Here is a 24,107-nt window from a genome sequence, read left to right as displayed (position 1 = left end):
AAAGTTTTGCCAAGGACTGAAATTTAAAAATTATCAACTAGGTATCAAAGTTGATGAAAATTTTTAAAAAAATGAACCCTTAAAGTTGAGGTGCGAATAACTTTCAAAATTTCAGTCTGAGCAAAAATATGTAATCTCAACATTTGTCCAGTTTTTGAGGTCCATTTTTCAAAGAATTAATTGACTCATTCAAAAAGAAATCATCAATTAAAATTCAGCATCATTCCAACTTGTGCTCAAAATATCTCAAAAAATTTTTCTAGGACGCCCCACAATTTTGTTTTTCCAAAAATGTTTTCCCAAGAACTCTCAAAGTTTTCCAAAAAAAATTTTTTGCGTGGACATGTTATGTCAAATAATTTTTTATTTTTCATTACAAAAAAAAAGAAATAAATTTCCAAAAAAATTGAAGTAGGTACATAAAATGAAGAGAAATTGAATTGTAGAGCATAAAATTTCCAGCCAATTACCCTACGGAACCTCACGAGTGTGTAGTAACCGATTTGACCCGATTTTTTTTTCAAAAGTAAAAGGACTTCTAGAGTAGTCTACACAAAATTCACAAATGCGCCTCACATGGGACTCAAAGGTCTCAAAATGACGATTTTTGGCCAATTCTTGCCAATTATCAAAAATGAAAAAATGTGCCCAAAGCAGTAAAATAATAATTCTCAGGATACCTACACCAAATGTCAAAGAGTCAAAGAGTATTTTTTGGACTTCAAATATTTGGAGATTGTCCAAAAATGATAGGTCGAAAAATGGGATTGAGCAGTCAAAACTTTGGGGATCAAATTTTCTCGGCACATAAGTCATATTTCAGACGATTCCAAAAGTTGTAGTAGCCCAATCGAATTTTTGGACCATTTTTGCGGGCAATTATTTGAAAATTTTGGTCCCAAAAAATGCCTTTTCAGATGCGCAGACTCAAAATCGCGCCCAAATTTCAGGAAATTCGACTTATGACGGATCCCGAAGCTGTTGTTGCTGCTCAATCGCATTTTTCGATCATTCTGAGGCAGTTTTTTGGAAATCTGAGGGCCAAAAAATAGTTAGGTACCTTACGGACCCTACGACTTTTTGACGTTTTTGAGGAGGCTTTCCTTTTCAGGTATAAGTTATTCATTGATTGTTTGTGATAGAAATTGTCAACGTTTTTCTCTGAATCTTTCTTGATAAACCAAATCATTTTTCGTGGGGCGAGGGGAACATTCAAAGAGAAAAATAAAGAAATATAAAAAATTAGAAGAATTGCCAGTCTAATAAAAAAAAATCAAAAATTGAAGTAAGTAAACACGATTTTAAATTTTTTTAAAAATTGTTTTCAGAGTTGGTGAATTTCAACAAGGCCAGAAAGACCTATGAAAGAGGAAAAAAGTCCAATCGCAGCGCCATCTACAGATCCTGAGGTGTTTCTGGAAATAAGTAGAGTATCTCGTAGAGTCATTTAGGCTCAATCATGGTAGAAATTTGTGGATTATTTTCTCCTAGAATGTAATAGATTTGAAAATTAATTTTTTTCGGTTTGGTATTTTATTTTTATTTCATTTACACAGGCCTAAGTATTACAAAATCAATTTTTTTTTAGAGTCATTCGTACATTTTTGATATCTTTAAAAATGAAGAAGATCAGCAAGCTTGAAAATAAAAATTAAAAAAAAGAATTTGATTCAAGCAAAAGAGGGAAACTTTTGAATAGGTACACTTTTCATTTAAAAATATTTAGGGCATTTTCCAAACATTGGTAACTAAACCTATACCTACCTACGACTCTGTTAATCGACTGTTTTTTTCCATCGCATGACAAACTGAGCAACGGAACTGATAACGATTAAAATTTTGTTCCGTTGTGGGAAATTAATACTGCGACGACAGGTTGACTGGGGAACACGGGGAGCCGGGGTAGCTTGGTACAAACAGTGTATCTAACCCTTATCCTCATGTAACATCGATCACGGAAATGTGAATTTCAAATAACCATAAAGCCAAAAAAAAAAACGAACAAAAAAATATACGACATCGACACACCCACAACACGATTACAATCACGAAAAAGAAAAAAAAGCTGACCTCGAAAGCTCGTAGCGTAAAACCGATCACAGGATGGGACACGAAAAGAGTATAAACAGACATCCCTCCTCAATTCCTCACATGCTGGTTTAAATTGAGGCAATGAAATTGTGAATTTTGAGGTGGTTGAGAAAATCCCATAAAGCCTAGAGATTCCTCGAACCCCTCGCTTCGAATTTCTCGGTTCAGTTTGGTTCCTGGTACATATACTTACACTTACGACACATAGCACACAGCGAGAGAAGCAATTTAAGCATGATTTTGCCTTCGGATATATCTCTTTCGTCAAGTTACATAAGATGTGATAGAGTATAGGGTGTAAGGTTATACAGGAGAACGCAGGGAGACGCGCAGGAGTGGAGAAAAACAGCACGCTGTATGAATCGAACCCTATTTATTGGATGCATCCATCATGGCTGTCTTCTCTAATGAATTTTTTACACCCTACTGTTTCGCCAGGCGTAATCATCCCTCTCCAGTAGATGTTTCTTTTTTGAAAAACTTTTCGCAGGCGTTTCGCTCATTCTACCGCCTGTTACGCTCGCTTGATTCGTGCTCCATACTTGGTCTAAGTCGATGTTTGTCTCTCTCTCTCTGGAGAGATGTGCTATGTATGGATATATAAGAAGACTTTTAATGTTTATTATTAGCGTATTGAATGAAAAGCTCTGTATTGTGGAGGTAAAGCGTGCTCTATTGTACTTATTATAGATTTTTTTTCGCTTATATTTCGCGTACTCATCGGGTTAAAATATGGTCGTAGTAATGAGCTGTATAGTAGCGCCCTTCGACGCCGCCATAATATAGTAATTATACTCTCGAGTATTCAATTCTATGCAGCAATGATCGCATTTCCTCTTGCAATAATAATACCTAAATACACGAAAGAGTCAGCAAAGAAGCACTTACACTCGCGTATTTCATTTTTTTTTCTTTCTATTACTTAATCAGCGATGGCGTAACTAATCAATATTACCTTGGCACCGGGATCTGCGCAGGTAGGGTAGAGGTAGGTCTAGGCATACCGAAAACTTGATAGACTCGGACTCTACAGATAGCTACGTTTTCTAATCTACCATATGATGCAATAGGTACACAAAAGAGGAGCAAACGCGATCCACGCAGGTGAGCATTTTCATACAAATTTAAAAATACGAGTAAAAAAAATATAGCTGGCATGAAAACGTTTCTGTGGAGTACAATCGAAGAGAAAGTCGATTCAGGTATGTGTTCTATACGTATCCATCCAGGGTGGTTTATTAAATTTTTTTCCCCTATAAACGTTCGCTTTCAGCTCGTCTAACGTCTATGAGGTAACACGAATGGTAGGTATAACAAAAACCACGTCAACGTGTCACCTTATATAAAACTCTCTGCCAGCATAAAATGTCTCTCTGTGGGATCTTTTCATTCACATTTCTGACGAACCAACTCGAAAGCGAAAAATTATTCAGTAATCTCGTTCCCTTCTCATTTCATATCATCGTTTGACATTCCTTTTGAACTATTTTTATACCTGGTGGCTAATGGCGAGGTTTCCAGAAGCCAACGAGTGACTTCTATGTATCTAATCAAATCTTGTATCTGACTGCTAACTTGTAGGTAGAAATAACAGGGGAAAAGGAGAAAAATCACCAAAAAGGATACTATTGATGATAATGATGATGATGGAATCAGATAAGCAGAACCGATTCGTGACACAGAATAGGGTAAAAGCAGCCATTTTTATCAGAATGATATTTTTTTTTCAAGAGCAATAATCTCTCTCTTTTTTTCCACTTTTCAGAAGCTACATAATAAGTACAGGATCTTCTTTTCTATTTAACCTCTTCCAAGCAAGAAATACTCAACTCTGAAAAATTCTAGTGGAGGCCTTCAAATGGAAAATGGAAGGTAAGGGTACAACCAAAATTGAAATTTCAAAACGTAAAAAAAATTATTACCTAGAATGTGACTTTTTTTTACAGGAATACAAATTTCCCCCTCGCCACTGACCCAATAAAACATTTTAATGATGAAATTATAATAAAATTGAAGTCTTATTTTTCATTTAAAAAATTCTGGAAAAGTTTTTGCATGTCTATTTTTCTCGACTTTTTCAAAATTAAAAAATTGGCAGCACTGGATTCCAGAATGTTTCCCCAATTTCAGGAATGGTATTTTTCAATATTTTGGCTAAATTAATGCGAAAAATTCGCGAAGAAAAAATTTTTAAAATACGAATTTATCCAAAAATAAAGCGATTTGCAAGGTGCAAAAAAACCATAATTTTTTCGAAAACGTCTACTCTTTGAAGTTTGAGGGCTTATTTCTCCCCTCCTAGGGGCACTTTCGAAGCTAAAATTTTTTCTGAATGACTTTTCACCCACAATAAAGGTTTCTGCTGGATTTGGTTCAATTCCGTCGACTTTTTTTTGGCGACCAATCCTTATTAGAAACTCGTTTCTTTCAAAATTCATTACCTATAATTAGATTTCCCATTTCTTTTTCTGACAACAATTTTAATCAAACGAAGACATGACAACGAATAGTTTTTCTTCGTCATTTTGGATATTGCTGAAAAATGTAAAATTTCAAGAAAGAACAAAAGTGCTCATAAAAAATTAAATTATGCTCAATAAAATTTGTGGCAAAATTTGAAATTTTGATGGGTTTTTCAATTAAGTACATATAAAAGTACTTCGTTGTACGTAGAAAGTGAAAGCATTTCATTCTAATTAAATTTTTTTCATTTTTTCAAATGGAATAGAATCTCTTATAAGGCACCAATCAAAGTTACAGAGACTGAAGTTCATTTTTCACCTTTTCATAAGTACCTAGTTACGTATTTAAAACTGCTAAAGAAAATTAAAAATTTTCTGGAGGCTCAAAAATGGCTCTAAAGTGAGATTTTCAAATTTGTTGGAAGGGGAAGGACTTGATTGAATTTTCTTGAATTTTCAAAATTTTGCCAATAAATCCAAAAATGAATATCCCCTTTAATTTTGGTTTTCGGAATTCCAGGAAATACTCTTTCGATCTAGATAGTTTTTTTTTACGTCAAAGTGAGTTAGTTCTCGTCACCGAAGAAAGCACCCAAAACAAAATTTATTCAGTTTTCATGTTCCATTTTTTCCTATGATCATTTTTTTTTTTTTTTTTTTTGAAAAACCAATAATTTATTCCTTTGATATTTTATGAAGTGGATATAATACTCAATTGGCGATTTTTCTGTCACAATTTGTCATTTAAACGAATATTTCAATTGAAATAAAAATTCTTCATAAATCAATTTTACTCAAGTTTTTTAGCTTCAATACTCGGGTTGGTCGTTTTTCAATTTTTTTCAAAAATTCGATCGAGCCTAGCTAAAGTGGCTAATTGGACTCAACAAGACATGAAGAAGAATTTTAAAGTTCACTGTCAATGCCTAACCTCTCAACAATTTTCAAAATTTTCAAAAAATTCAAAATCTTTTTTTTTAGTATTCTTTGTTGGTTCAAGTGATCTTGATCTTTTGATGTTCAGAATCACGAAATACATATGACTATATAGACAAGAACTCTGTTATTTTGAAACTTCTGAACTTGACAAAAATGAACTTTGAGCTTTTCCAGTGGTTTAAGGATTTTGATAAATGATAATACAAAAATACAAAAGATATCAAGGGACCACTTTATATAATTTTTTTGGCAATTTTGAAAAAATTTAGAACTTTGAGCTGCTATTGGAAAGCTCATGAAAATTGATCTGAAAATTTAAAAATTTTCTCACGTATTGTTAAGGTACTTCGACCTTGATTTTTTGTTTTGCTCTGTATCAAATTTAAAAAAAAAATGAAAACGACCCACCCTTATTGTTGACACTCATATCTGCCAATGCATTTTCCAAAAACAACCGCAATAATCAAACAATTTTCAGAAACATTTTCGCCCATCTCCAAAGAACTATGGGCTTTCAAGTAGACCTCAAAGTCAACCCTATACTCATTCGTTTGGAAAAAATTCTCCTCCTAAAAGCTGGCAATTGTACGCCGAGCACGACTTGAAATATTTCCAAAAATTAAAAAGCTGGCATTGCGTTTATTAAGGAAGCGACCCGGGTACCTACCAAAACGTATAAAAGAGCATTCGAAATTTCGAGCTTTTCCCAACAACACACAGTACACAGCAAAGCAAGAAGTAAAAGTGTTACTCTTCACAGCATTTTGCCAAAATACCACGTCGACGGTGATAAGTTTACAAGAGATTTTTTTCCCTTTTACCAAGAATTTTCCAAGTTTGTGCTAAGTTGGCAACAGATATACCAGGGATCGAGTCGATGAGGGTGTTTCTAAAGTCGAACTTGAAATGAAACTAACGCAGAAACCGACCGAAAATATACCTACGTATATATTTTAAAGTGAAAGTTTCAGTTTTTAGGTGTGTTCGTGATAACTTAAATACAATTTTCATGTTTCGGAAAAAGGAAAAATTGCTCGCTGACGTTATAAATGTAATATGGTAATATGTATTTCTCTAGGTACCTACCTATAAGTAGGTACATAAAATAATTATGCGAAAAAAAATCAACGAGTTCGTTATTAATTCGTATTAGGCATACCTATCAAAGGAAAAATATAGGGAGGGGGAAGCAGGGCATAATTTAAACATTAATTGGAATATTATACCCATACGTATTTTGAAAATACTTCCTCATGAGTCACGAGTGGTTTTTTTTGTTCGATGAAAACTTGGACTAAATTTCCTTCTAAAGGACACAAAAAAATCTACCAAAAAAAAAAATACATGAAAACAATATCTTACCTCGAGTTACATTTTTCGTACGATTGGTCAACTGCCATGTATAAAATCAGCCTTTTTCTCGAAACTTGCGCGTTAAAAAATAGAAAACCATTTACCGTCTTTGCTCGAATATCTTAAGAGAAGAAATGGACGTTAAAAATATCACAGCCAATTGGTCGAGTTTCGCGTTCGTTTTCGAATTACACCATCGTCTAATCGGATCGAATAAAACTCGACGTAAATATACATTCAAAAAGTCGAACGTCAAAAATTACTTTAATTTTTCGTCTAACGAATTTATCACGCGGACAGGACGACGGTGCGATGTGTTGTTGTGCGCTATATGGCGGCGTTGAAAAATAATTTTTTCTCTCTCTTTCTATCGTCTAAACAGCCGAGAGCGAGCAGAGCCCCGACGACCGACGTTGTACATCCAAGTCTTGAAAAGTTTCAAGAGTTTGCAAAAAGTTGTACGTAAAATTTATGGTTGCGACGAGTTCAACGTCGAGCAAAACGAGAAATTTTTCTCAACTGAATATGATTTAATCTTTTAAGTGCGTGTACATCGCCGCCACGCTCATTCTCAACGATATTTTCATTTTCTTAAAGAAACATATATACAACGCAATCCGCAGACTACAGGGGATTCTTTTTTTTTCCTTTTTTTTTTCGTTTTGTTGTATCGTTATCGACGCGCGAATTTCTTCTGTAAAGAAAAACAAAACAGACAACAGTTGTAATTTAACCGCTCACATATCTAAAATGTGCAAAATTCCCGCGCATTTAATTGCTATATTACTCTTATAAATACCTAGCTAGGCGTGTATTGTATTACGGGTATGTAATGTACTGCGATGACTATGCTGCAGGACGTGTTATTTCCTCGTGTAATTAATCCATGTTGAATCTCATCATCATGTCGGTCGGTAATTAAGACATTTTTGTGTGTATCTAGCCTATGATATGATATAGGTACCATCATAAATGAGTGGAGGGTGTCTCGCAACGAATATAATTTAATTTACGAGCAGTATTAACGTCGAGTTTAACGCTTTGTGATTTTTTTTTTTTTTTTTTTTTTTTAAGAAAAAATTGCTGGGCATGAGTTCAAATTATACTTTTACGTAGACATACACAAATTGTATGTAACTTTCAAACGTGTTTTGGCTAATGTAACGAAAACTGCATTTTAAGTAATTATTCAACATAGATTTCAGTAAACTGAGATATCAATACTTATATCCAATAATTGAATTTAATACTTTCAGACTAGAATACGAGCAAAAATTTGTTTATGGAATCACCTAGGTACCTACCCAAAAAATGTAGGATTGACTGCATAACACCATTAATTAATTTTTAAACGCCACAAATTTTTTTAGAACTCATTTCTGTAAGGTATGTTTTTTAATTTTTTCAATTTTCAAAAAAATTGTCCGGTAGTTATATCTATGCAATTTTTATGATTTTTTAAATGATTTTTTCAATGTAGGTTCTCGTATCTTCTGTTTTAAAATTTTAGTTTTTCTCAATTTTTTTTTTCAAAATAATAATTTCTCAATTTTTTTCAAAATAATCATCTATCAATTTTTTTACCGATTGTTCTGAACCCCTTATTACCAAAATTTCACTATCCTAAATAAATTTTTGAATTTACTTTTTAGCAAGTAAATCCGATGAAAATCGATTCTGAAGCTAATAAGTATCAACTTATTCCCAACCGAATTCTACCATCTATTGCCACACCATGAACAGGAGCCATTTAGCGCAATTTTTGATTTTCCACAGGATTTTTAAATTCCTTCCAGAAGGATTGGAGATCAATTCGAGCAGCCAAAACACGATTTCTACCTCGAATGTTTTTTTTACCAGAATATCTGAGGCGAAAAATTTGAAAAATCAGAAATTCTCAGTTAGAAGAGGAATTTTTAAAACTTGAGGAAATAACTGTCTCTGTCTTAAAACCAGTCCCTTGAGTCAAAAAATATACTGGAGCCTCCAGCGCGATTTTTGATTTTTTCAGAATTTTTCAATTTCTCCATGAGTTGTTTTTTTTGACATTTTTTTATACTGGGCGTGTATAATTGCCAGGATTTTTACGCCCAGTTTCGAGGGGTTAGTCTAGATTTGGTTTGAAAGGTTGATTTCTTTGATGTATTTAAGAATGTTTTCCATCTGCTTGATATTGTCAGGTTGAAATCAACTTGAGTAGTGAAACATCGTGTTCTGACTTATACTCGACTTTCTTAATGAATTTATTCACGTTTGATGCGATCCACAGGTGGGTACCCTTTTTTTGACCAGCCTATTTTGTGAGACCAAAAATCAAACAATTAAAAATTCCTAATTCATGAAAGAATTTTAGAAATTTGAGAAAATGACCGTATTTTACACGTAAAATCAGCCCACGTACTTATTTAAATTTCACCATTCTCGGTCATACTGGAGCCTTCAGCGAGATTTTCAATTTCTCCAGAAATCACTGAAATTACTTTAAGCTGCTGAAAATTAAGTTCTGGCTTCTATTTTCAATCAACCTGTCTAATGAAATTATCCACAATTGGAACGATTTTCAGGGAGTCACTTTAAATTACCGCAGCAATAATTTTTGATGAAAGCGGATTTTTCGCCCTGTAAATTGGTCAAAAAAATATGTGCACTCGAGATGCCCACCTACAGATTACTCCAAATGCGGATGAACTCGTTAAAGAGGTCGAGCATGAGCTAAAACTCGATTTTTAGCTCCTCAAATTGATTTCTCTGTCTTTTGGAGAAATTCAAAAATCCTGGAAAAATCAAAACTTGTGCTGGAGTATTCAGCATGATCGGAAATAGTGGAATTAAATGATTTCGGAAGAGTCGAATTAATTATTATTAAAGCTTTTTGGGACGATTTTTCAATTTTTTTTATGAGCTCTAAATCATTTTTGGAAGGCCAGTTTGAAATCAAAATTTTTATTCGACACCAAACCAAGGTCGCGTGAGGTCAATAATTTCCAAGAAGTAACCCTTTACATAGATTTTTGAGGGGGAGGGATCCTCAAAACCAGTTCTTCCTAAAACTGTACCTCTTACCCAAAACATAAGCCCAGCCCTATTTTTAAAAAATTGTTTGACCCATTGGTTTTTTTTAAAGCTTTCGAGTTCGATCCTCATTTTCCACTCAAAAAAATCATGAGACTTCCGAAATATTTTATTCAAGTATAGGTAAGTACATCTTTTCCAATTTTGGCCGATTTTTTTTACTTCTTCAATTTCAGGCAACTAATCGATACCTTAGACCCTAAAAAAAAAAAAAAAAAAAAAAAAAACAGACGGGGGGTTTCGATTTGAGTTGTTTTTGTGGTCAGGAGAGATGATCAAAGTTGCAAAAAGGCCGTTTTTTGCCCTACTTCAAGAGTTTGTAGCGACATCAGTATTATTTTGAGAATAAAACCGAGATCATTTTCGGATTCTACGCACTTTTTTATGCAAACTACTTTTCCCGATTTTTTATTTTTGAAGTTTCAAGCGCATACGGAAGATTTTTATTTGTATAGCATTTTAAAACTCAGAGCGCGCGACGCTGGCGTTACTCCACGACGTAATCGTGGCGCGGAACTGTGTTCCCCCGAAGTTAAAATTGAATTTTTCTCATTTAGAAAAATCAGTCTTATGCGCTTGAAACATTGAAAATCAAAAATCGGGGAAAGTAGTTTACTTAAAAAAGTGCGTAGAATTTGAAAATGACCTTTGTTTTTTTCGCAAAACCATATGGATATCACTACGAACTCTCGAAGTAGGGCAAAAACGGCCATTTTGCAACATTGATAGTCTCTCCTGACCACAAAAACGACTCGAATTTGAAAAACCTCACTCTGTTTTTTGTTTTAGGGTCTAAACTATCGATTAAGCCCATTTTCAATCCAAAGCACTAAAAAAAAAGTTCAAAATCGTTGCCCAGTGGCTTTTGCAACACAAAAAATCTGGAGAAATGAGGGGGCGAGGAGAACGTCTTTAAATACTGAAAAGGTCATCGCACCAATGGCTGCAATAATGAGTAGGTAGATTATAATCTTTAAACAACTAATTCCTGCATTTCACACATTTTAACCATGCTTATTCTCTTTATCGCAATCCTGATCTTTCTTCGAAACCATGAACTTTGATCAAAATCTCGCTCAATGTTAGAAGCAAAATTAAAATCAAATTTAAATTACCACCTTTGGGAAAATAACCTCAAAAAATATCAGGGCATGTAGCCCAAATCCACACTTCACACCTACCATTAAATGGTAGGCTAGGTAACTTATTTCGTATGCATCTAAAATTCAACATCGAAGCCTAAAAATCCTTGAATAAAAAATCGATCAAAATTACCCAAGCACGAAACATTTTTTCTCAATTTAAGGCAAAACTAGAAAAAAAAAAAAACCTCTTACATGAAGGCAAAGACATGCATCCAGTTACTAGCTACATCACATGGCATGGCATGCCATCGCGCTAGATTTTTTCATTTTCTTATTGAGTAAAGAGTACCAAGAGGGCGCAGGGTGCAGGCGATTATCCCAATCACGCGGACTGCTCGCTAAAAGGTACAAAGACTATAGAAAAAAGTTAAACGTTATCACGCTATGTTGAATATAACGGAATAGAAAAAGTACCTATACGGTTTATGAAACAACAAAAGCCGATAAAAAGAGAAAACCCGAAGAAGAGGAGAAAAAAAACTAGAACAAACCTATACCATAGGTTGAGAGGTACCTTTACAGTTTACAGTGTACTCGCATACAGTACGACCTGAGACCTGAGGTGTACCATGTACAATACATAATGTTTGATTGTGTACAAGTATAGAGGTATAGGTATAAACTGCGCGTTATATCTAACTCGTGTACGACACGGAAACGCGTCAAAACACGCGAACCTTTGAATAAAATTATTATCAGAGAAAAAGTAATTCTTGTAACTGAGTTATCTCACACAGAAAATACATAATTAACATGTCATTATGTATGGCCGCCGCCGCTGCCACCGCCGCCGCGCTGCAATAATCTTACAAATACTAAAGTCCCACACAGCGGTATAAATTAGAATATACAACATTCCTCGATTATTATAAACGTGTGCGCATATTTATCCTCCATACAGTACAACAAAATGTGTTACATCCCTATGTTTATACAAAATGCCGATCGAATATCGCACGCAGGCTGAGAAAAAAACACAAACAATCATCCAACTTCGAGCTACAATCTCTGAAGTACACCTGTTGTTCGTCCTATCGACTCTTAAGTTGAATTTTAGGGCCGAATTTTCCCTCTAGAAACACTTTTCCTCCATTTTTTTTTCTTATTTAAAAAAAAATGATATCGAATGCCCGTCATAGGAATAAGCTCGTCAAAATACGCGCAATTTAGATAATTAAATGTTTATTTTCGTTTAATTATACGTCACAACAACAGAAGAGACGACTGAACTGCAATGCGTCAAAAAAAATAATAATAAATAAATAAAACCATAAATTAATATCGGCCGGACTCTGTATTCTGCATGTCAATTGTTAGACAGCTCGACTGATATAGCGTATAAGCAGTCGCCATACTTGTAACATTCATATTAGTAGTGTAGACTTGGCACGATAGTTAAATGCAAACAACAACAACATCATGCACATTATGTGTGTATTGTACACTGATACGAGTATAGTATTTTGAAACCTTCGAAGAAATTGCACAGACCAAGTGTCAATTAGCTTGTCAGCCATCAGCACCACCATCTCGAGGAGGCAATCACCAAGATCAAAGACCTGGCTCAGCGGAAAGGTCAATTTGTGCAGCGCAACGCGTCCATTTTTTTCCACGAACAATATCCCAACAGGAACACGGGCGAGTTGTTATGAAAAAAAAAAAACAACTGCTGTAACATTTGGACAGAGGAAAAAAAACTAGCCAAAAAAATCAACCCTGGTAAAGAATGTTATTGAGAATACGATGCGAGGAAATTGGAAGAATGTGTATGAAACCCTTATACATCTTATAACAAAACCTCCAGCATTGTCAACAGATGTTTTTTTCTCACTTTCAATGTTTAAAATAGAATAAGGATGTTGTTTTTTTTTGGTTGTGATTTTTTTGTAGAATGTGAGGATTAAGGAATCGAAATGTATAGAGAGTGAAATGAGGAGGGGAATTCGTAAGAGTTGATTCTGCCAAAGTGTTTAAATTCATTGAGGAAAATTGAAATTTGAAGGGCTTCATCCAGACTGACTATGATGAAGATGCCTTCCCTTCTAGTTTGAAAATTGATTTTGTAATGGAAAAATTTTTGTGGTTTCAGTGAAGGTAATGACCAATTATGATCTTAAAACTGGAAAGATTTTGATCCAAGAAATGTTCAAAATTTATCACTTTTTAGAAGCCGAAAGGATGAAATTGGCATATTATTGAGCGAAAAAAATTATTTTTCTAATGCTCGTTTGTTCATTGGTTACAGATAGACGAAGCAAGAAGTAATGAAGTATCTCATGAAACATCGGATTCATCTGCTGAAATGGAATCTTCAGGACTACTGAATGGAAAGCTTCCAATATGAGAAAATACAAGGGTATTTAGAAAAATTTGCAATCAAAACTGAATAATTATATTAAAAAATGAATAAAGAAATCAAAATCAGCAAAAATTCTTATTCCTGTCCAACAAATTGGAATTTTTTTACTCCTTAAAATTTCAAAATCTGAAAAAAATGAAAATTTAATAATGGGGCAACATCCATTCCAAAGTAGAAAAAAAATCACTCAAATTTATGTTCTGCTTATGACAAATATGACAGGATGTCTAACAAACCTTCCATGAAAAAAAATCATGACCCATCTTTCACATTTTAACCACATGAAAATACTCACCCCCCCCCCCCCCGAAATAATTAAATAACTTGAAATTGCGAGGCAATTTTTTTAATTTGTAGGCAAGTAGGTTTTTCAGTTTTTTTTTCGAGAAAAATTCACGACTTTCATGATCCTTCTTTTTACATAAAATTTTGAAATTACCTATTTCTCACGATGCTTTTGAGCTGTATGTAATTATAGGTTCAATTGTTTTGATTTTTTTTTCACTTTTGTCGAGTTTTTTGTAGTCTCTAAAATTATTTTTGTTTTATTTTCACTAATTTTCCTTTCAATTTTTTTTTTAAATTAATAAAGATCTGTTCAAATTTTTTTCAGCTATTTTTATCACAATATGCACCTAAATTTTGAAGCTTTCCAGCGATAAATGATTGAATTCCTAATGAGACCTGATTAATCAGACCTGATCAGACCCTCACATTCCTCAGATCCAATTACATCTGCTAGATTTAATATGATTTAGATTAATTTTTCAGCTCTGATCAAGTCCAATCGTTTCCTCTTTGATGGATTTTTATACATATTATTAAGAGTTACTTTTTTTTGCTCAGAACACCCCCTTCCCCCTCTACGCAATTTCTCCGGATAGCTCTTCTAGTGAAATCTCCATTTCTGGGTCTCTCCCTGGAGAATGGGACCCCATGAAAGTGAGGAAATACCCATTTTACCCTTCCCATCTATAAGGAGATTGTCTCTAAAAGCACAGAAAATGTATCAATGAAAATATAATCTTGGATGGAAAACTAAAAAATTAAATTTTCATTGAATTTCCTAACCTGCCATATTAAAACTTTTCCTGATTCTTGATGGGTAAGGTCATTTAAAAATTAGATATTGAATAACATTATGGATATGTGAGTTTCAACATAGCCTATGATTACAACACTGAGCAGATAGATGTTAATATCGTGCTTTTGTTCAATTCAATTGACTTCATATACTAGATGAATGCAATATGTCAAAACACACACATAAATAGATGAAACCATAAATTATAAATATGTACATCAGACTCTGCACATATTAATATAGATGAACGTCAATTATTATGCAAATATCTGCATCTACATTTAATGCACATTCAATGATAAGTTCGTTAAATTTATTCAACCAATCGTAATTAATCATTTATCAAAAAGCTTCGAAGGGACGATCAGTAGCCTCGTAAATTCAAAAATTTAGCTCGATGAAAAGAACAATGCATATGTATAGCCTCGATTTTTTCACGCTGCAGATAAAAATCCACCGATGATGTAAAAAATTAAAAACGAATACAGAAATGTTTCTTTGAAACCAAGAAGACAGATCTGAAAAAAAGAGAGAAAAGAGATGAGAAAAAGACCAACCGACTTGTAACTCGTATTCTTCGAAAACAATGTAGATCTACGAGTATTTACCAGGAATCGACGAACGAAGGATATTTTAACACGAAATGCACCAAAAAAATCCCTTTTACTCCGCACATATGTTTTCTTTTTGTCTTAAAGTACCAAACTAACGGAGTATACGTAACTGTTTCTTATTGTTCGATGCGATTTCAACTGAATGATTTTTTTCTTAAAAAGTATTATTTTATCACGCTGATTTGGGTGAAATGAAGAGGGTGGTATTTTGTATAGACTAAAGATCTGGTCTTAGTGAGAGAAAAATCCTAAAATAAGAATGCTTCAGTTCGACAGAGATCGGTGACTGTTCATGACACATACTAGAATTTTTATGCTTACAATTAATTTCAAGTGATGAAAATTAACTAGATAGTCCATTTTATGCTAAAATAGTGCGTTAATTGATTCAAAATTTTAAAAATTTGCCACAATTTTTATTTTTGGATTTTTATTTTTTATTGATGGACGAAGATAATTGAATGATTTATTCCAGTAGTCAAATGTGCCAATATAAGTAAATTGAGAAGCAGGTAAGCAAAACATTTACTTAATTAAATCATTTTTTCCTTTTTATTCTTCGTTTTTTTTAAATAGCTATGTACTTACTTAAATTTATTTTAATGATGGACATTACGAGTAGCAATAAGTAAAAAAGCACACCGTTTAAAATTTTTTACTCGATTTTTTTCGTCCAATTTACCTAATGCAAAATTTATTCAAATTTATTTTTTTAAAAAGAATAATCATGTAGCAATTTTTTCTGTAAAAGAAGGAACGAATGAAAGGGGTAATTTTTAAAAAATTGGGTGCAATTACCTTACACCTTTCGTACATTTTACTTACTCAAAATTCTCCCTCTTTCTCTCTTTCTATGAGTATGGCCACGTGACCACCACTTCACAAAATTCAAGGGCGATGTTGAAAACATTACAAGACATCTTGTTCAAAATATTCGGAAAAAATGGCAAATTAAGAAAATTCTCTTAAAAAATAAATCCTGTTGATACAAAGCTAGTCTAGAAGAGAAAGTAGATAATTGCAGATTTAGGTGAATTTTTCTAAAATCCGAATGAGCTTACACAGACCCTTTCAACAATTTTTCAAAACCATCGATGATAAAAAATGAAATAAAATGTTTGATTTCCACAGTTTTTAAATAATTATTTAAACCAGCAGTTCGGAAATTTTCATCAATTTAGAGTTGAAAAAATGAGTGAAATGCATGTAATATCGTAGCAATTTTTTAAAGGTGTTTGGAACTACTATTTTTTGATTTTTTTGGCCATCTAATTCATCATCTTACATTTTAAAAAATGCTTCCATTATTCAAATACATGATTGGATAAATTTTTCAAAAAATATTATTTTTCATTTGCTCAATTTTTATGCCTAAAATTTGATTTTTTGGCCATCCAATTCATTTCATATTTTTACAAAAATGCTCTCATCATTCCAAATACTGATTGCATAAATTTCTCAAAAAATATTTTTTTCCATTATAGCTCATTTTTTTTGCCTAAAATTGCAAAAAAGTAATTATTTAGGTAATATCTACAGAAGAAAAGTTTTTCCGCTAAATTTTCTACAAAATTTTCCAAAAAAATTCATCACCAAAAATTTGATGAATTTAGGTAAATAAACGCAGTAACATTGGGCGAACCATAACTGAAAGAAAATTTCTTTTCAAACAACCCAACTTTATCAAAAACTTGATAAAAAAAACACTGATTCGGCCATTTCTATTCTCACATCCACCCGACATTTCGCTATAAATTTACCAACTCAAAAAATTTTCTTTCGAAAAACAAAAAAAAAAACAAGCAGCAACACAAATTGGATAATTTCCAACTGAAATTTAGATATAATTAAATGAAAATTTAGCAGTAAAAATAGGTTTGAACATATAGGTAGGCGTTCCACAACGCGAAACTTTCAACATACAAGTCTGAATCTTGACCTACCTATACGTACCTAACATAACCGATCGACTTGATTAAAAATTTAAATATCGTAATTATTCAATTAAAAAATTAATTGAATATTGCACATACCCAAGGCGTTAAAATTCCACTCATTTATTTACTTAAACTCATATGTTAATAATGTAATTATAATATTTTAAACGATTTTAAAGTAGGTAGGTAATGTGTCTAATGGTATGATTAGTTTTATTTACTTCATCATGCTATATTAGATAGGTAAGTGGGGAAAGGAGTAGGCATATTTTGATTAGTAAAACTCAAATCGAATCGCTCACGTGATGACACTGATCTCTCAATAGTTCAATACTCATTACAACATTTTGAAATTCCATTATCGTGACTGAAATCCACACATCATTTTGAAAACGAAAAGATATACACAAGTTAATGATGAAAAATTATATACCTCGCACGTGGCCATTGTCTGCTCCCATAAACCACCTTGCACCAAAGCTCATCTTATCACACCGGAAGCCATAAAAAAAAGCCAAGGCACAACCACCGCGAAAAAGTCGCGCACAAGACGAAAATTTTCATTCAAAACAACACACAAGGCATACTTGAATACGAGTACCACAGCACACGCGAAAATGGCAACTTTTTATCGTATAGACAGCACCGTAAAGCACAACTGGTTAAAGATTTGAAAGTCGATAGAATTTTACCATTGATATTACCGATGAGAGAGCCGGCTCGTGAGCATTGTGGAACGGTAATACATAATAGGAAAATGAATACGAAGGAGGATAGAGAGAAGCAGTGCCGGAGACGAGAGGCATAGACACAGGGGTATTCTACTTGATTCCATCCATATATCGTCCTATACAAAGGTATACGTATATATATGAAAGACTTAATTAAAACGTTAAAACAGACATCTGACATATATACAGTTTGATTGATTCGTTTAATATCCCACTTCGACCATCTTGCTTATTTTCTTGTTTCCAAGTTCACCTCTATGTCTATGAATCATGTTGGAAACGTTCAGCGGTTACCAAAGTGATCACTGATTGCCTGCATTATCTACGTGGTATCATCTTTCTTCACGAGAAGGTACCACAAAAAAAGGGGGCTCGAATCTTTATTGCAATCAACGTGTATTACAAAGTATTATGAGGGATGAACAATGTTTATCTGGGACCTGCAGTCGAACCGGTATCAGCACATAAGGAGAACCATTGGAAAAGCCCGCAGGCACGTTTAAAAGAGATATAGCGCGAACATTCGTATCCCACGATGATATTAATAACATCTCCATATTGTGACGTGCTGCTGGGTTGGTTCTTTTCATAATTTTTTTTCTTCTCTCTCGCTACATAAAGCTTTTTATTTAAATTTCCGTCATCGTTACGTTCATTTATTTAGAAAAATGAACGAAATCGAGAAGGAGGAGCTATCGTACAGTGTTTCAAAGTCTCGAAGGCCGCCAAACAGACAATTTCTTTGTATAGATGGTCAAGTATCTAACTATATTCTTTTTTTACTCAAAATTATCAGATACCTCTATTGTCGTCATACAGTTTAAAGGATACTCGAAGCAACCATATAGAACGCCGCTTAAACTACTAATTAATTAAATCCTCGACTATTTCCGCGTAGGTACCTATTTTATACACCATAATATGAAGACTCGACCATCGCATACAAGAAAACTGACCTTGGTCATCAGCCCCGTGGAAAAAAATCATCTAATTTAGCACACGAGACATTTGGGTACATATGCATTCAACATTCGAAGGGGGAAAAGAAAACACCAACAAACAAAAAACCAGTCTATGAACCAGTTCCACGCACACCGAAACAATAACCAAACGTGTATGGGCAAACATGAACGATAACAGAGTTGTCATCACGTGCTTCGAAACGGTCGTCGTTTCATTGATAACCTGATCTCGAACAGTAGCGAGTTATTTAGGACCTATAAACCTAATTGCGCGGGAATTTTGCCATATTAAGTTAATCAGTAATTGAAAAATAATCGAGAAACCTGCTCTAAATAGACGTCTTCGAAAAACCGACACATTTATTTGGAAAAAAAATTGATGAACACAAACACGTAAAATTTTCAACTAAAAAAAATCACATAAACGATTAATTTCGCGGACGCAACTTCATTTTTTTTCGTCACTTTTTCGACGGCGTTTAAATTTGTGTATTTTGAAATTTTATGAAAATTTACGTTAAGATCGACCAAAACACACACTGAATCAATTACACCGCAGATAATCCGTTCATCGAGAACCGTTACATCGAAAACATTTTCAAATACTGAAATACTTACTCATCCTGTACCAAGTGGCGCCTTTGTCATTTCTACTCTTCTGGCCCCTCAACGCCTCCATAAAAACAGCGCCGTATACAAGCGTGTATAATGATTCAAGGGAAGACGGTACGTTCCCCCCTATTTTAAACGTCGCGACGCACATGCGCCCCAATGTTTGGCGCGTATACAATTCACGCCGATGACGATGAACGGAGAACTATACGATGTGGAGTGAAGAGAGAAAAAGGAGAGAAAAAAACAAAACTAACACCAACACAACCATCATCAAAATGTACACATATATTAGGTACATGAGAGTGTGATTTATAAAGAGAGAAATTCGAAATGTGTGAGGGGGCAAAAGGGTGTAAAGGGTAAAAAACACCATATTTACGCCACAATGTATTTATGTACATATGCGAGGATTCGTTCCACAACTGTATTCAATTAATGGAATTAAGTAGGTGCATCTAATCAGATTATAAATTTGTCCTCTAGCGTAGTACACGAGTTCTCAAGTACATACCTATCTAATTCGCCAAATGTTTTGGTTCTTTTATGTCGCTATCTCCTTCAGATTTCACCCTTTGTTAATGACTGGACTGGACACTAGAAATTTTTCGGAATGTAATAATTATCATCACAACGAAGAGGGGGTGAATCAAATTGTAAATGATTGAATTGAAAATCTGTTTCAATTATCTATGAGCAGGCGAGACCAAAACGTCCAAAATTACTCAACATGGGCATTTTGGGAACTACTTGATCCATTGTACTCTTGGATGACTTGAACATGGAATTTTCAAAATACTATCTTCTAGGTACACTCGAATCACATTTAATTCAATGAACTACAATTTTGGGATCAATAACTGGGCGATGAATGAGTGTAAAAAAAATACTGTTGAGTGTCCCATGAATCATGATCAATCATTTTAAAAATGAAGTCTACAAAATTTTGGATACGATCCAACCCAACAGATTAGATGATTTTTTTTTTGTGATTTAGAAACTCTTCATGATCATTTGAGCCTATTTGGCACATTTACATTGCAAAAAATAATCCATAAGGCGTGTTTACATTGCAAAAAAAACACTGCAAAAAATTGTGATTTTTTTAAAAAATAGTCAGCATGCAGAATTGCAGATTAAAGCTGCGAGGATAATTTCATCAAACTCTCTCCCTCTTCTCCCACAACCTGTTCCAATGCACTTCAAGACTGAGGCCTATTTTACCACACACTGATTAGGTTTCCGTTTTCAATTACTATTTATTATTACAAGCTCGCGGGTTATTGACTAAAGCCTCGTTGACACAGAATATTATTGTTTTAAAAAAAGTAACTCCAAACACACAGATACAATCATGTATCGTGATGTGCTGTGTTCCTGTGTTCCATATTCTACTTTGATTGTGGCTGTACATTTTTTTTTGTTTTTTCCTCGATGAAAGAATATTGGGAGCAGTAAAAATGTGCCGATGGTACGTGTTTGTGTGAGGTTCAAATCAAAAGTTACACACTTGATGGAACAGGTGGCCCATTACATAAAACTCTGATGTATTTACGTACATTTCTATACTACGTATACACTGTACAGGGAAAATAGAAGCAGATGCGTTCTATTGGTTCAGCGAAATTATGGAAAAAGTTGTCCAAGAATTCGAAAAAGTCTTCGTTCATGCAGCAACAGTTTTTTCGATACGTTGAAAGAATAAACGATTTTCAAAAAGGTATGAATTAAATCATGTACCCACCTAGTTGAAAATACTTAATTAATTAGCGAATAAATGAAAAGATAAGTATATGATTCGATACCTCGACTAAAGCAAAAGTACATATTTCGTCACTCAACGCTCTTGTTGAGGTGCCCAAATACACATAAATATCTCACAGCAAACGTTCAACTCCTGTTCTTTGAACCATTTCCGATACACTTAAAAATCCGACTCCCCAAAATAATCGAGGATTGATAGATATACGCAAGAAAATAAAACTGCGTCAGGGCTGAAATCCTCCCGTGAACTTTGATACGGATCATTAAATTCGAGCAGTGTACACATACACCTCACATGGAGCAGTAGAGGGGTCGAAGTGAGGAGAACCTTTTCACCCTTAAAGTAAATCTTCTGTGTGGGGTGAAAATCAATATTTTTCTTCGGTGCCATATTTAAATTATCAAGAAAAAGGAACTACAGTGATTTATTAGCCATTAATTTTTTTTCACTAGCTGATTTAATGAAAGAAAAAAGTTGAAGAAATTGATTTATGGATTTTTAAATGATTTTTTTTTTTTTTTTTGTGAAAACTGATTTGGTTTTGATTTCAGTTTCATATAGCGTTGTGTTCCAAGAAACAAAATTTCACTGATTTTTCATGACGTAGGTAATTTTGTTCAAGTATTTGTTTGATTTGATTTTCATTTTGGCTATTAATCAATTTCCATCCTATAATTTACACCGAATTCATTCTTATAGCTTTAGAACATTTTGATGGAACGTAGGAATACCAAGAAACATAAGTTTTTGGCTGCAAACCTTATAAATGGAATTAATACTTACATGTAGGCATAAAATCCATACGAGTAAGATCAGGAAAATTCAATTGGTACTCACCTAAAACAAAAAAAAAACAAAAAATTGTCGATTAATTCATGAGATCATCAATTTAATTTCATGTTAACATTTAATGTATGTATATAGATCTTGAAAACGTAGAATAATTTGGGTTAAGTAAGGTTAGGTTAGGTGGGGAAATTCTGAAAAATCAGCTAACGGATTAAATCTCGTCAGATACAATTAAATCCGGGGAATGTCTGAATCTGATCTGGTTGATCAGATTCAGATCCAATCAGGTCTCTTCAATTGAATGTGATCAAGTCTGAATAGATGAAATCCGATGATTTGAACAGATCGGATTAAATCTGATCAGATTCAATTGGGTCCGGAGAACGCTCAAATTTCATCAAGTCTGGTCTGATCAATCAAGTCCAACAAGATATATTCAGATCTAATCAGATTCAATCAAGCCTCCCTTGTTGAATCTGATTAGGTCTGAACAAATGTAGATTGCTATGACTTAGTCTACGACATGAACTCGTCCAATAAAAAGATTTACGATGTAAAAGCTCCCGATTTAGAAATTAATCAAGTTGAAATTGGAAATCAGAAGATGAAAGCGAAGAAGAGGAAATCGATTCGATACCTGACCAGGACGATGCCATTTGCGAAATTATAGTAAGTAACAAAGATTTCCAACAAGCATCTGAAGTGCATTGCGAATCTGTCTCAGGCTTCTTCCTTGGTCTTCCTCTTTTCTTCTTTTTAGTACAATTAAAACTTCAATCTCAACAGATATCTGATTAGATCAAGTCAGATCTTGATCGGATTCTGGGAATTTCTGGATCCAATCAGGTATGTTCAGATTCAATTAATCCCCTTACATATGTGCATATATTGCATCTGATCAGATCTGATCATGGTTTGACCAGGTTTAATCTGAACAGACCTGATCAGATTCAGGAAATGTCAGAATCTGAGCAGATCTGATCCAGTCTGATCGCATACATTCAGCTCTAGTGAGATCTAAGCAAACATCTCCTATTGGATGCGATCAGATGCTCAGATTTGATCAGGTCCAATCGTTTTCCGCATGGAAAATCACAGATTTTGATCATGTTTTGACATTCAAGAGCAGTTCCCCAAAAATTGTCCAAGAACTACTAAAATTTATAGGAAAATCAATAACAATACCATATTTGGTTATCTACATTTAAAATTACTAATCACATTTAGAGACGCAATTTTGTCTCGTGAGAGGGTACCTCTCAGTAATCATTGTTTTTTTTCGGGAGGAGGGGACAATTTTTACAAAAAATTCCCTTCAAATCCCAAATTGAGAAATTGTACAGCTACACATCTAAGAAGTTTCCTTCCAAATTATAACCAAGAGCACGTTTTGGGGGCCATGTGCAAAATGAATTTTTAAAAGTATTTCTTTTGCTTAAATTTTTGAAAAAAATGCCCAAAAATCTCAAAATAGGCGATTGGGCAACTACATAAATAATCACGGGAATCTCTTTTTCAAGACGTTTTACATGAGTGAAGAAAAAAACACAAATTTTCTGATTTATTCACAACGTTGCTCAAAGAAGTTGAGCCTGCAAAAATTCAGTTTTCTACACTCGGGTCAAAATTGGGGCTCAAAATGTGTTCGATGTGACAAAAAACGTGAGCTACTGAGATAATAATTTGTCCTTCAATTTTTTCACCAATTTATTCAATTTTTGAGTTAGGTATTTGAAAATTTAAAAATCTTGTAATGCCTCAATTTTTTCCTCGAGCTGCTTTAGTGGGAAAAAAATGCGGATTGTTTTGTTTCTTCCAACACTCAACGTTATTTTCTGTACCTACTACAAGAGTGAAAAAAATGGTCCATTTTCACTTCAAAAGTCAACCTTTAGCACCATAAATCAGCCCTAGTAGACGAAAAAATGTTCAACCCTAGAAACACACGCCACCAAACGAACCTTACTCCACTCATTGTCGCATCGCTCATCATCAAATCCCATTTTTCACGCACCTACTTATACTGCATATAAGTGCAAGCATCGGCTCACTCAAACACTACATCATATTGTAGTTGTAAAAGCTCTTGGAAAAGCCATCAGAGACACGTAGCTTTATAGATTCACTTGTTACACATCTCTCCGACGACAACGACGACGACGATGCTCATTCGATGTGCGCGTGAAAATTAC

At 33.8% G+C, this 24,107-nt stretch overlaps 2 long non-coding RNA genes across 2 annotated transcripts in view; one reads left to right on the top strand and one right to left on the bottom strand.

Moving 5' to 3' along the window:
- Positions 1–5,135: 5,135 nt before the first annotated feature.
- Positions 5,136–22,192, bottom strand: LOC135845918 (uncharacterized). The gene is made up of 2 exons (XR_010558861.1): positions 19,074–22,192; positions 5,136–7,539 (listed from the first exon to the last, which is right to left on the bottom strand). It is a non-coding gene; the product is annotated as an uncharacterized LOC135845918 (long non-coding RNA).
- Positions 15,399–24,107, top strand: part of LOC135845917 (uncharacterized) — a 74,438-nt gene continuing 65,729 nt past the window's right edge. Inside the window, exon 1 of the long non-coding RNA XR_010558860.1 lies at positions 15,399–15,631. This is a non-coding gene — a long non-coding RNA (uncharacterized LOC135845917). The remainder of the gene's footprint in view (positions 15,632–24,107) is intronic.

This window comes from Planococcus citri, chromosome 4 (assembly GCF_950023065.1).
Source record: "Planococcus citri chromosome 4, ihPlaCitr1.1, whole genome shotgun sequence".
NCBI classification, from domain to species: Eukaryota; Metazoa; Arthropoda; class Insecta; order Hemiptera; family Pseudococcidae; genus Planococcus; species Planococcus citri.
The sequence above is the reverse complement of the archived record's forward strand: the minus strand, read 5'-3'. Positions and strand labels throughout refer to the sequence as shown.